Raw genomic sequence first — 13,200 nt, 5'->3', positions numbered from 1 at the left:
CTCTCTCGCTGCTGCTGCTGCCTAATCTCCTCCAGATTGTATGTAGAGGCTCCGATGAGATCGAACTCATTTCGCGGAACACCAATAGAGTTGATTTATTTCTCTTCTGCCGATGTCGTGATTTTTGTCGTGAACTGCGACCCTCCGATCGGCGTTTCCGATCGGCTCAGACTTTTGCGTAAAGTGTTGAATCCGAATTAAAATCGTTTACCCAGGATCAAACAGCTAATTACGACTCTAATGATGCAGAGTAATATTTTCCTAATATAAATCACTGTTAATTACGACTGTGACTAAATAATTATGCATTCTGGTGAAGTGATAAATGAAATTTATGATAGGCAGATAGGAGGGAGCAGTAATATTGGTGACCCACTTTTTTACGTAGAATTGAATGGAATATAAAATTTATGCCAAACGGCCCAGTGCAGATAGAGGAGAAAAGTGATGACGGCAATCCAATTCCTTCTTTAAATAGAGTATAAAATATATGTCATATGCCAAGTGTTGAAACCTACCAGGTCAGTTAGCGCTGAAAAGGAAATTGAGAGTAACGAAGGTTTGAAAAATGTAAAGGAGTAACTGGAGGAAAACCTCAAAGCAGTTGCAATATGAAACGGTGAAAGGTAAGATGGCTGAAAGAGAATATGAACGGAGGTACAGCAAAATGAATGAAAGGGGCTGCAGCAAGGGACAGAAGGGACACTGCAAAGAGCCTTAAGTAATACCTAGAATGTACCACGTGACTGATGACACTAACCCCCTATGTGGAGTTCGTTATATACAGACAAGACTTTATGGAAAAAGACGAGAATGAATGAACGAACAAACCTGTCGAAAAACGTGTGTTCAGAGAGGCCGCAGAAAACAAACATTAAAAAAAAAAACGTCCAATATTTCATAATGGTGTTTCCATGTCCGTGTGCCAAAATGGATTTGAGATAGATAAACGTTTTGGATCACTGTTTAGGCTTAACCTTTCGCCTCCTCCTGTTTTTCTTCTTCTTCTTCTTCTTCGTCTTCTTCTTCTTCTTCTGAAATGTTGCCTTTTTCCTTCTGCTGAGGAATCTGGAGTCTCTCGGCTTTTCCAGAATCACGTTCCAGAAAAAATGACACGTTTTTGTGGTTGATTTCTTTTTTTGTTCGGGGTATTAGCCTAACTATTGTTTGTACATTTTGTTTGTGTCGTTATCGATTTCTTCCCTTAACGGAACAGCAAGATTTAATATTTCTTTACGACCTCTCTCTCTCTCTCTCTCTCTCTCTCTCTCTCTCTCTCTCTCTCTCTCTCTCTCTCTATATATATATAGATATATATATATATATATATATATATATATATAATATATATATCTATATATATATATCTCCATATATAAATATATATATACACGTGTATATATATATATATATATATATTATATATATATATATACATGAATAACTTGATTACGAAGTATATAAAACGTGATGGCTCTCTCGCCTTTCATTTTTCCTAACTGGCAAAACCTATATATATTATATATATATATATATATATATATATATATATATATATATATATACTTTATATCTATTCATATATATATATATATATACATGTATATATATATATATATATATATATATATATATATATATATATATATTATGGTTGGGTGTGTGCGTGTTGGTATGTATATGTTATATGTACCATATTTACAACTGTATCGAACTTCCCGTTTCAGAATGTAAATGCTTAACTGGTCTTCAGTAAATGTTGCTACAACTCATTCCTACTTGTTGACATTTCTGTAGGCAACTGGGGTTACAAGAAAGTTGAAGAGCTAAGGACCCATTTAAAAAAGAAAAAAAAACCTCCCGGAGAGAAAAAAACTTCAGCTGGTTCTGAAAACCCATCTCTCTCTCTCTCTCTCTCTCTCTCTCTCTCTCTCTCTCTCTCTCTCTCTAGACGTGGGTTTAAGAAATTCGTCCAGAATTGAAGGATGTTTCCACTCCAATAATTCGGACTTGTTTAGATGGCTTATGTGATCTCAGCTTCAAGGAGATGATGTTTGAAATATTTGTGCTTAAAAGAAAACTAAGCATTTAATTATGTAGTTATGCGTGCTTTTTTTCAATTATTATCTACTCTGTAACTTATTATTAATATAATCTTCAATATACTTTCCATGGTTAGGACTGCATCCTCTTTGTGGTGCAAGAAATTCCGTGATCTTCCGCAGAATCCTTGTGGCCTAAGATGCAAATGACAGCAAGAGTTACGGGCTTAGCTACAACAGCAATGCAAAAGGTGACATGGGCCAGTTCAAGCCATTGGGAAATACCAGTCTAGCCAGGGAGCTGATATGTAAGCCCATGCTTGCACCAGCTGCCTGGCGGGGAAGCCGAATGAAGGCCTTCTTGAAGCGCGCGCAAAGTCTTACGAAATAATTTTGATGGTTTCCGTCAAAAGCACTTTTACCTTTGTGATTCTTTCCCTTAATCCAGCTTTTTCCTGTTCTTGGTCTGAGCTTTGAGTAGGGAAAGGAAAATTGCTTTTAAAGTCTTTTGGTTTTTGGTTAAGTTTTAATTATTGTTATACTAAATGTGGCCGTTTGTGGAGATTTAGATTAAATACAAGTAATATAGAAAGGGAGGAAGACAAACTGGATAAAAGGTGAGTAAAGAGAAAGAGAGGGATATATATATATTATATATATATATATATATATATATATATATATATATATATATATGTATGTATGTATGTATGTATATATAGTGAGTTTGTGTACTATGTGTGTGTTAGATCTACAGACAGATGTTAGATACGTATGCTACCTGGCGAATTATACATAATAACGAAAAAAAAAGAAAGAGAAAATAAAGTACAATACAAGAAACTACCCATTACATTATTAAGCAAACCTTCTATATAAATCAACAGTATTCCCCTCCCTCCTCCCCCCAAAAAAAAAACTTCCCAAAGATAAAAAAGAAAATAGTCCAACTAAAACAGTTTTGAGAGTAATTGAGAACATATGTTAAGGATACGGCAAGGGCTGGGAAACTCTCGGAATGGTTTTGCCGATATATATATTCCGAAAAGGGTAACTCTACGACCGTTACGGCAATTTACTGAGATATACGGCTGAATATTATATAGTTCTTTCCCCGTGTTTTTTTCCCCTTTTTTTCTTCTCAGAAGACTTATTTTTTCCTTTTTGTTTCCCTGCTAGTGGGAGCCATTGTTATGAATTGTGTGTTAAGTTTTATTTGAATTATTTATTTATTTATTTTTTGAAGATACAGTTTTTTTATTAAATTGTTTTAGACGTTGATTTCATTGGTAATTTTCTTGTAGAGAATTCATCAAAATACATGCATATATATATATATAATATATATCATATATATATATATATATATATATATAGTTATATATATCTATATATATATATATATATATATATATATATATAGTATATATATATATATATATATATATATATATCTATATATATATCTATATATTATATATATTATATATATATATATGTTGTGTGTGTGCGTGTGGTGTGTGTGTGTGTGTCAATATATGAAATATTTCCCACTTGTGCGACATTTTGAGTATATAATATAGTATATATATATATATATATATATGAATTAATATAATATTATATATATATATATATATAATTATATATAGGTTATATATATATATATATATATATATATATATATATATATATATGGTATATATATAATATACTCAAAATGTTATATATATACTCAAAATATTATATATATATTATATATAATATATATATAAATTATATATATATATATATATAATATATATATTATATAATATATATATATATATATGATATTAATATATATATCTTATATATACCTATATAATGTGTGTGTGTATGTATGTACACAATGAATAGCATATCCCCTTTTGCACCCAAATCTATAAACAAATATACTAAATGAATCGAACTCGCTCACACTAAAAAAAATATTAGTAAAAAATGATAGTAAATAAAAAATCCCTCATCACCATACGAGCATACAGTGAATGCTTGACCCATCATCCCTCCACATAACGAACTGCACTGTAACAGAGACACACCGTAAAGTGAAAAGCACTATAAATAACGCGACGCCATTTACATAAACGGGTGCTGAAGCCTGGCATGAAGTGCGCGGCCATAACTGTCTCCAATGATCGGCTATTCTTGTTTCAGATTGGCGTGAAAGGTTTATTCATTGGCAAAGCTTTTTCTTTTTTTTCTTTCTTTTTTTGTACTTAATGGCCTATCTGATCGAGGTGACGATTCTGGTGTGTGTGTGTCTGTGTGTACATGTATGTGTATGAATGTGTATATGTGTATGTGTTCGTTATAATTGCTCTAGCGGTTATTTTTCGGATCATCCCCCCCCCCCCAATGACCTGCATCGTTTTGTGCTTGCAGAATTAATGCGTGCGCGCTTCTGGTTTTGTTCGGCGGGGGGCGGGGTGGGGGCGGGTTTTTTTGGGGGGGGAGAATTGGAGGGAGGGGGAGAGTTCCAGATATGCGGGAGATTACCGAGCGAAAAACAAAATATTATTATTATTATTATTATTATTATTATTATTATTATTATTATTATTATTACCACCACTACTACTACTACTACTCCATATGGATAGGGTTTATCTACTGAATAAAATAATAATAATAATAATAATTAATAATAAAATAAGAATATATTATTTATATTATTATTATTATTATTATTAAATTATTATTATTATTATTATTATTATTATTATTAAACCAAACAAAAACAGCTTTCAATTTTCTTCTGAAGATGGAAAAAAATACCCATAAGATTATTGAGTATAATTTGCTTACTTATAAGTATTAACAAGTAAACAAGTTTTACTCGATAATCTTGTGGGTTTCATTTTCCATTACTATTATTATTATTTTGTTAAAAATTAAAAATGAGTTGCTGCTTCAGCACTATTAATCTTGTAAAGAGTCTTAGTCTTTTCTATCTTTCTGATGACGGCTTTCTCGTTGTTGCTTAGACTGGCGAGCAACACACCAAAGAGCGTTGAGTCATTTGATTTATTATTGCTTATGCAATTCTCTCTCTCTCTCTCTCTCTCTCTCTCTCTCTCTCTCTCTCTCTCTCTGCTCTCTCTCTCTCTCTCTCATCCTTGGGCGGGGCATACGTATGCCCCGCCCAAGGATGCCCTGGGATTTACATCGGCATGACGACGATGCGCCTGTCAAAAAGGATCTCCTGCCACGCCCAGGAGGGCGCCATTAGGCAGCACGCCCTTGCAGTACACCAGAGAAACATCACGAGAGACGACATCGTCAGGAATGTTAAGATCATCGGGAGAGCACCTGACCCACGACGTCTGCGTCTCCTAGAAGCGCTGCTCATCCTCGAGCAAAAGCCTCCCCTTAATACCACCCAAGAATTGTTCCTGATACCGACATGTGTGAGGAGGACCACACCCCTCCCACCCAACGAAAGTACCAGCGCGAATGAAACAAACACCGGACATGAGAATAATACCAGGGGTGACGTCACTCAGGTAGAAGCCAATCAAGAGGCTCCCAGTGATACCCCCCTCCCCCCTGAGAAGGTCTGCAAGACTCGTAAACGCCCGCCGTATGAGTCACCTTCCCAGGAACCAGTGAAAACCTGACCTGCCGGAGAGGTGCTCTGACCGTACTCAAGAGCTCGCAAACATCACGATATAAGGAGATGGACTCGCCACCTCTACAGGCTGCTCTTGAGCAAGAGCCCGTGCTGGCATAAAGCCAGATTAATCATAAACAACAACAACCACTGGAATTCAGTCCCTCAGCAGTTATCGCTTGATAATGTCCTGTGGATCAGGGGAAACGTCGCGTTGGAGAGAGAGAGAGAGAGAGACAGAGAGACAGAGAGAGAGACAGAGAGAGAGAGAGAGAGAGAGAGAGAGAGGATTGTATAAGCAATAATAAATCAAATGACTCAACCGAATTTTACCATGCCCTAAGGTGCGTTGCTCGCCAGTCTAAGCAACAACGAGAAAGCCGTCATCAGAAAGATAGAGAAGACTCTTTACAAGATTAATAGTGCTGAAGCAGCAGTCATTTTTAACAAAACATGCCTACGAGAGGGCCTCCTTCCGAAATATTATTATTATTATTATTATATTTTTTTTTTTCGCTCTATCACAGTCCTCCAATTCGACTGGGTGGTATTTATAGTGTGGGGTTCCGGGTTGCATCCTGCCTCCTTAGGAGTCCATCACTTTTTCTTACTATGTGCGCCGTTTCTAGGGATCACACTCTTCTGCATGAGTCCTAGAGCTACTTCAGCCTCCTAGTTTTTCTAGATTCCTTTTCAGGGATCTTGGGATCGTGCCTAGTGCTCCTATGATTATGGGGACGATTTCCATGGCATATCCCATATCCTTCTTTTATTTCTATTTTCAGATCTTGATACTTATCCCATTTTTTTTCCTCTCTTTCTCTTTCAAACTCTGGTGTCCCATGGTATTGCGACATCAATGAGTGATACTTTCTTCTTGACTTTGTCAATCAACGTCACGTCTGGTCTATTTGCACGTATCACCCTATCTGTTCTGATACCATAGTCCCAAAGAATCTTTGCCTGATCGCTTTCTATCACTCCCTCAGGTTGGTGCTCGTACCACTTATTACTGCAAGGTAGCTGATGTTTCTTGCACAGGCTCCAGTGGAGGGCTTTTGCCACTGAATCATGTCTCTTTTTGTACTGGTTCTGTGCAAGAGCCGGGCATTCGCTTGCTATATGGTTTATGGTTTCATTTTTCGTATTTCACTTCCTAGATATGGGAGAGATGTTATGTCCGTCTATCGTTCTTTGAACATACCTGGTTCTTAGGGCCTGATCTTGTGCCGCTGTTATTATTCCTTCAGTTTCCTTCTTTAGATCACCCCTCTGTAGCCATTGCCATGTGTCATCGCTGGCTAGTTCTTTAGTCTGTCTCATGTATTGTTCCGTGCATTGGTTTGTTGTGCCAGTCCTCTGTTCTATTGTCATTCTCCTGTCTCTGTATATTTGTGGGTCTTCGTCTACTTTTATTAGTCCTTCTTCCCATGCACTCTTTAGTCATTCGTCTTCACTGGTTTTCAGATATTGCCCCAGTGCTCTGTTTTCGATGTTGACGCAGTCCCCTATACTTAGTAGTCCTCTCCCTCCTTCCTTTCGTGTTATGTATAGTCTGTCCGAATTTGCTTTTGGGTGTAGTGCTTTGTGTATTGTCATATGTTTCTTGGTTTTCTGATCTATGCTGCGGAGTTCTGCCTTCGTCCATTCCACTAATTCTGCGTGTATCTGATTACTGGCACTGCCCATGTGTTTATGGCTTTTATCATATTTCCGGCGTTGAGTTTTGACTTTAGTATCGCCTTGAGTCTCTGCATAATATTTTCCTGATCGTGTCCTTCATACTCTTGGTGTTTTATATCCCCTCCTTGACCATTATTCCCAGGTATTTGTATCCTGTCTCATCTATGTGTTTGATGTTGTTCCCATCTGGTAGCTTTATCCCTTCAGTTCTCGTTACTTTGCCTTTTTGTATGTTGACTAAGGCGCATTTTTCTATTCCAAACTCCATTCTGATGTCACCAGATACAATCCTTACAGTCTGGATTAGGGTATCTATTTCCTTGATGCTCCTACCATACAGCTTGATGTCGTCCATGAACATCAGATGGTTGATTCTGTTGCCTCTTTTCTTGAGTTGGTACCCGGCATCCATCTTCTGTAGTACTTTTGTCATGGGAATCATGGTTACTACGAAGAGTAATGGGGACAGTGAGTCGCCCTGGAAGATCCCTCTCCTGATATTAACCTCTGCAAGTCTTATTCCAGAGCTTGTAAGTATTGTTTATTCCAGTTGGGCATTGTATTTTTGAGGAAGCTGATGGTATTTTCCTCTGCCCCATATATTTTCAGGTATTTCTATTAGCCATGTGTGTGGTCATGTCGAAGGCTTTCTTATAGTCTATCCATGCCATGCTAATAGGTTGGTTTTCCTTCTCCTACTGTTCTTCATTACCATTTTGTCTATCGGAGCTGGTCTTTTGTGCCCCTACACTTCCTTCTGCAGCCTTTCTGTTGGAGGGGGATGGTGTTTTGTCTCCTCTAGGTAGTTGTATAGCCTTTCACTGATGATACCTGTTAGTAACTTCCACATTATTGGTAGGCAGGTGATAGGCCTGTAGTTACTGGAAACAAAGGTTTTACCTCAGAAGATCCCATAAGCCGAGCTTTGATATTAAAAGAAGCTAAGATTGACCCTGCTGACCTGGAGATTAGGTTTCCTGCCAACAGACTTTCGGTGACCACACCCTTACCACAAGGGTGAATTCCATTGACCATCAGCTCAGGATATCAGAGCGACAAGAGGGGATTGGCAACTCTTCAAGAAAAACCCAGAACCAAGCCATCGCAATTAAGAATGACAGCACAACGAGAAGAAGTTCCAGGAAGACTGCTGGGAGGCCTTTGACCCAGGGCTAACCATCCCAAACATCTCTTGAGGAATGGGCCCACAGCCTGTAAAGGGCCTGAAAGTACTCGAGTGGTGGTAGTAAAACTTAATGTAAATACTTAGAAAGTAAAACAAGTTACAAATTGAATTTGTGGGTTTCTTTTTCTTTTTCAATCTTCAGAAAGAAAACTGATAAAGGAAGTTTTTATTTGCTTTAGGATTATTATTATTTATTATTATTATTATTATTATTATTATTACATTATTTTAGTTATTATTTTATTATTTATTATTATTATTTTTTTTTTTTATTATTATTTATTCACGCGAGTAGGCCTCATCCCCTGAATGACAACATTGATAGAAATAAAAATGATTATGATAACAGTAATGATAATCATGTCCACAAACAAGCTGTGTGAAAGGTCACCTCAGCCTATTTTTTCTATCTGAAACGTCAGCTGATGATGGGGTGACACTTCACTGAGTGACCTGGTGACGTAGAACACACTCGAAATGGTACTTCAGTTTCTTAATAAGTCGTGTCATGGCAATTTTTGTATCGTGTTATCTAAAGTTGAGTTTGAACCACAGTACGCAAAAGATTGAAAGGCGTTACTTAGTATTTTATATATATTTTTATTTATTTATTTATTTTAATAAATGCATTTTACTCGCTTGGACATAACCGTGTAAGTTCTTCTTCCGGCTGTTTAATGGATTAAGTGTAGTATTTTTTTCTATCCGTTTTCATCACAACTGCTGTCAGCTCTCCACACTTTTTCAAAATACACGTACACACTCAAACACATACGTTCTGTATACACTAGCAAAATTGTTATGATACTCTGTGTCTTCATCTGCAACACACGTACACAATTGGTCGGTCTTTGCTTTCAAATCCATATTCTCTCTCTCTCTCTCTCTCTCTCTCTCTCTCTCTCTCTCTCTCTCTCACACACACAAATATTATCAGGCATGTGCATTCTAATCCATTCTCTCTCTCTCTCTCAATCGGGCATTTGCTATCTTCACATCCGTTCACAATCCTCTATACATCAACGTATTCAATAAATTGTTACCTAATACTTTTGCTCTCTCTCTCTCTCTCTCTCTCCTCTCTCTCTCTCTCTCTCTTACGCGCACACACACATAACCAGACACCCACACCCACCCACGCACATAGGAAAGCAATCTCTCTCTCTCTCTCTCTCTCTCTCTCTCTCTCTCTCTCTCTCAGGCAGGCAGGCAGGCTGGAGAGATGGAGTCTCCGACTCCCATTAAAACCTCACCTTTAAGTGTTCGCATTCGTCCTATTACGAATCTCTCCACCTCCGTTCCGTGTTCCGCTTTATCAGAAATACATCAGGCGTCTTTTCGACGACTTTGTTATTCGCCTAACGAAGGTCGTCCTAATTTACGTCCGGGTGTTGTTTTCATAGAGAAAGTCGTGCTAATCTATGTCAGTTTGGTATTTTCGTAGAGAAAGTCGTCCTAATTTATGTCAGGTTGTTATTTTCCTAGAAGAAAGTCGTCCTTATTTATTTCAGGTTGTTATTTCCTCAAGAAAGTCGTCTTAACTTATGGTAGGTTGTTATTTTCCTAGAAGAAAGTCGTCCTTATTTATTTCAGGCTGTTAATTTCCTCAAGAAAGTCGTCTTAATTTATGTTAGGTTGTTATTTTCCTAGAAGAAAGTCGTCCTAATTTATGCCATGTTGTTATTTTCCTCAAGAAAGTCGTCCTAATTTATGTCAGGTTATTTTACTCAAGAAAGTCGTGCTCGTTTATGTCAGGTTGTTATTTTCCTAGAGAATGTCGTGGTAATTTATGTCAAGTTGTTATTTTCCTAGGGAAAGTCGTCTTAATTTATGGCAGGTTGGTATTTTCGTAGAGAAAGTCGTCGTTATTTATGTCAGGTTGTTATTTTCCTAGAGAAAGTCGTGCTAATTTATACTAGGTTATTTTCCTCAAGAAAGTCGTCCTATTTTTTATATAAGGTGTAGACGGCAAGGTGTGACCCAGACGGCGGGACTTAACGTCCCGAATTGTAGGTCAGTGCGACTTCATTCTTTACAATTCTGTTGTAATTTGTGAGGGGTTGTGAAGCCCCGGGTTGGACGACGGCTTGTCAAAACATGGAGTGCAGGGACCCATACTCTTGTATATATATAGATATACACTTTGTTTTATTACTTAGAAATGATCGTCCTTGTAATAACGTATTTTCTACATAATTATTATGTACAAACCATCACTGTCATTATTAAGGCTCTCTCTCTCTCTCTCTCTCTCTCTCTCTCTCTCTCTCTCTCTCTCTCTCTCTCTCTCTCCTGTGCCATTGTTTCACTCATTCCTCCATTTTATTCACCTTTCAAGCTGACCAATCATTTACGTGTATGATATTCCATAACCCTTATCGTTAATGAATCCAGCAATGCAGAACCGTATTCTTTACCTCGTAAATATCATACATTTTGCCCTCATGAATTATTCATTTTTTATCATGCAATTTAATCCCAGTCGGTCGGCGTTATGTTGTCATTTTATGTCGGCATTTTATGCTGTCATTTTATGTTGTCACTTATGCCCAAACAACCACATCACTTTAATGTACATTGAAAGCTTTTACCGCCACCATCATCATCACCTAAGTCATAACTAGAAAGAGGTAAAAAAATGCCTCTAAGTTACTTCTGCGCAATCAAGTTTTCTGCACAGCGTATAATCAAGGCCACCGAAAATAGATTTATCTCTCAGTGGTCTCGGTATAATGATGTATGAGCCGCGTCCCATGAAGCTTTCAGCCACGGCTCTGTGGTGGCCTGTCTTATAGCGTTGCCAGACGCACGATTATGGCTAACTTTGACCTTGAATAAAATCAAGATTACTGAGGTTAGAGGGCTGGAATTTGGTATGTTTTATGATTATAGAATGGACGATCAACATACCAATATGCAGCCCTCTAGCCTCAGTAGATTTTAAGATGTGAGGGCAGACGGACAGACAAATAGCCAATATTTTTCCTTTACGGAAAACGGAAACATTGTCAGTATTTTTCCTAGATTCGACATCCTTCTCTATCAGTGTCAGTGGCATCATCAACACTGACTTCGTCACTATTTTATTTCTAGTAGTTATTTTTTGTTTAGCCACGATAGAGCAGTCACCATGTTGGCATTTAGCTGTATTCGCTGTAACTGTTCTGTAACTGTAATACAGAAGGCTTTCATTCACATCATCATTATGAATGTCCTTCGAAGCCTGCAAGATTTTTTTTCTTGCTAATCTTGAAGTTCAGATCTGTTAAATAATACCTGCTTTTGAAGATTTATATGTGAGGGACAGTTTGATGTTAGCCTCTGTGTGTTAAGTACGTTTATGTTTGTGTGTGTATGTGTGTGTACGTGGGTCTAGATACAGGACCTACCGTCATTGCTAACAAATGCCCGTCCACGTACAAGAACTCTCGTGCGTGTCTGAGTGCCGTCTGTCATGAAAAAAAAGAAGAAGTGAATTTGAGAACATTAGGCCTCGAGACTCATGTTGAAGATGGATTTTTTCCTTCAGTTTTCTCTTATGCCATCTTCAGAATCTTTACTTCCTTCACATATACTTCAGAATCTGTTCCTTTTCGCCCCCCCCCCCCCCCCCCCACCACCCCCAATTCCATCGCCAAAGAAGTCTAGAAGAAGGAAAGAAAAATAAATAAAAGAAGAGGTGATATAAACATCGGAGCCTTTCCACGGATCACGTTTCTGTTCAACCAGCGTGTTTTCTTGGTCGGCGTCTTCTATTCAGAAAACCTTAACGTCCCTCCTTCCTTCTCTATCCTCCTCCTCCTCCTCCTACCTCCTCCCTCCTCCTCCTCCTCCTCCTCCGGTACCGTCATCGATTTCTCTCCCGGGAGAACTCGACGGTTCGACCGGCTTCTTCTTCTTCTTCTTCTGTGGAGCGGAAAAAAAGAAGAGGAAAAAGAATCTTTAGGGCCGATTTATATATATATATATAATATATATATATATATATATATATATATAGATATATATATATATAGATATATATATATATATATATATATATATATATATATATATATATATATATATATATATATATTGTATATATTATATATATATATTATATTATTATAAAATGATTATATACCTGTCATATTGGAAAGGGGAAAGAGACCTTCCATTCTATTTTAATACAGGCAGCGAGTTATCTTGTGACCTTATTTACCCCAAACGGTGTTGATGGACCTGATCAGTTCTACAGAAGAAGAAGAAGAGGAGGAGGAGAGGAGGAGGAGAAAAAGAGGCGGGTAATAGGTGGAAGAGCACAGTGGGAAAAATGGTTCGCGTATAATGTTCTTTTCCCAAGAAAATTAAGCCCATATTCTCCGCGAACATTTTACTTCGGTTACCTGGAGGCGTGGCATTTACGTGCCGGGAATACTCGATAGTGCACGTGCATGTATACGTGCGTACTTACATATATGTTATATATATGTACACCTACCCCTCACCCTACAGAGGCTACTATTTAATAAACAATAAAACCCCAAGAATAATGACAAAAAAATGTAAACAAAAGCTCCCTTCCACCGTGACAGCAGGAAGATGTCCACACACTTCAGATCTATTTCCCTCCGTTGAGATGAACGCCTCTA

The sequence above is a fragment of the Macrobrachium nipponense genome, chromosome 33 (assembly GCF_015104395.2).
Source record: "Macrobrachium nipponense isolate FS-2020 chromosome 33, ASM1510439v2, whole genome shotgun sequence".
NCBI lineage: Eukaryota > Metazoa > Arthropoda > Malacostraca > Decapoda > Palaemonidae > Macrobrachium > Macrobrachium nipponense.
Note: the sequence above shows the minus strand (reverse complement) of the source record.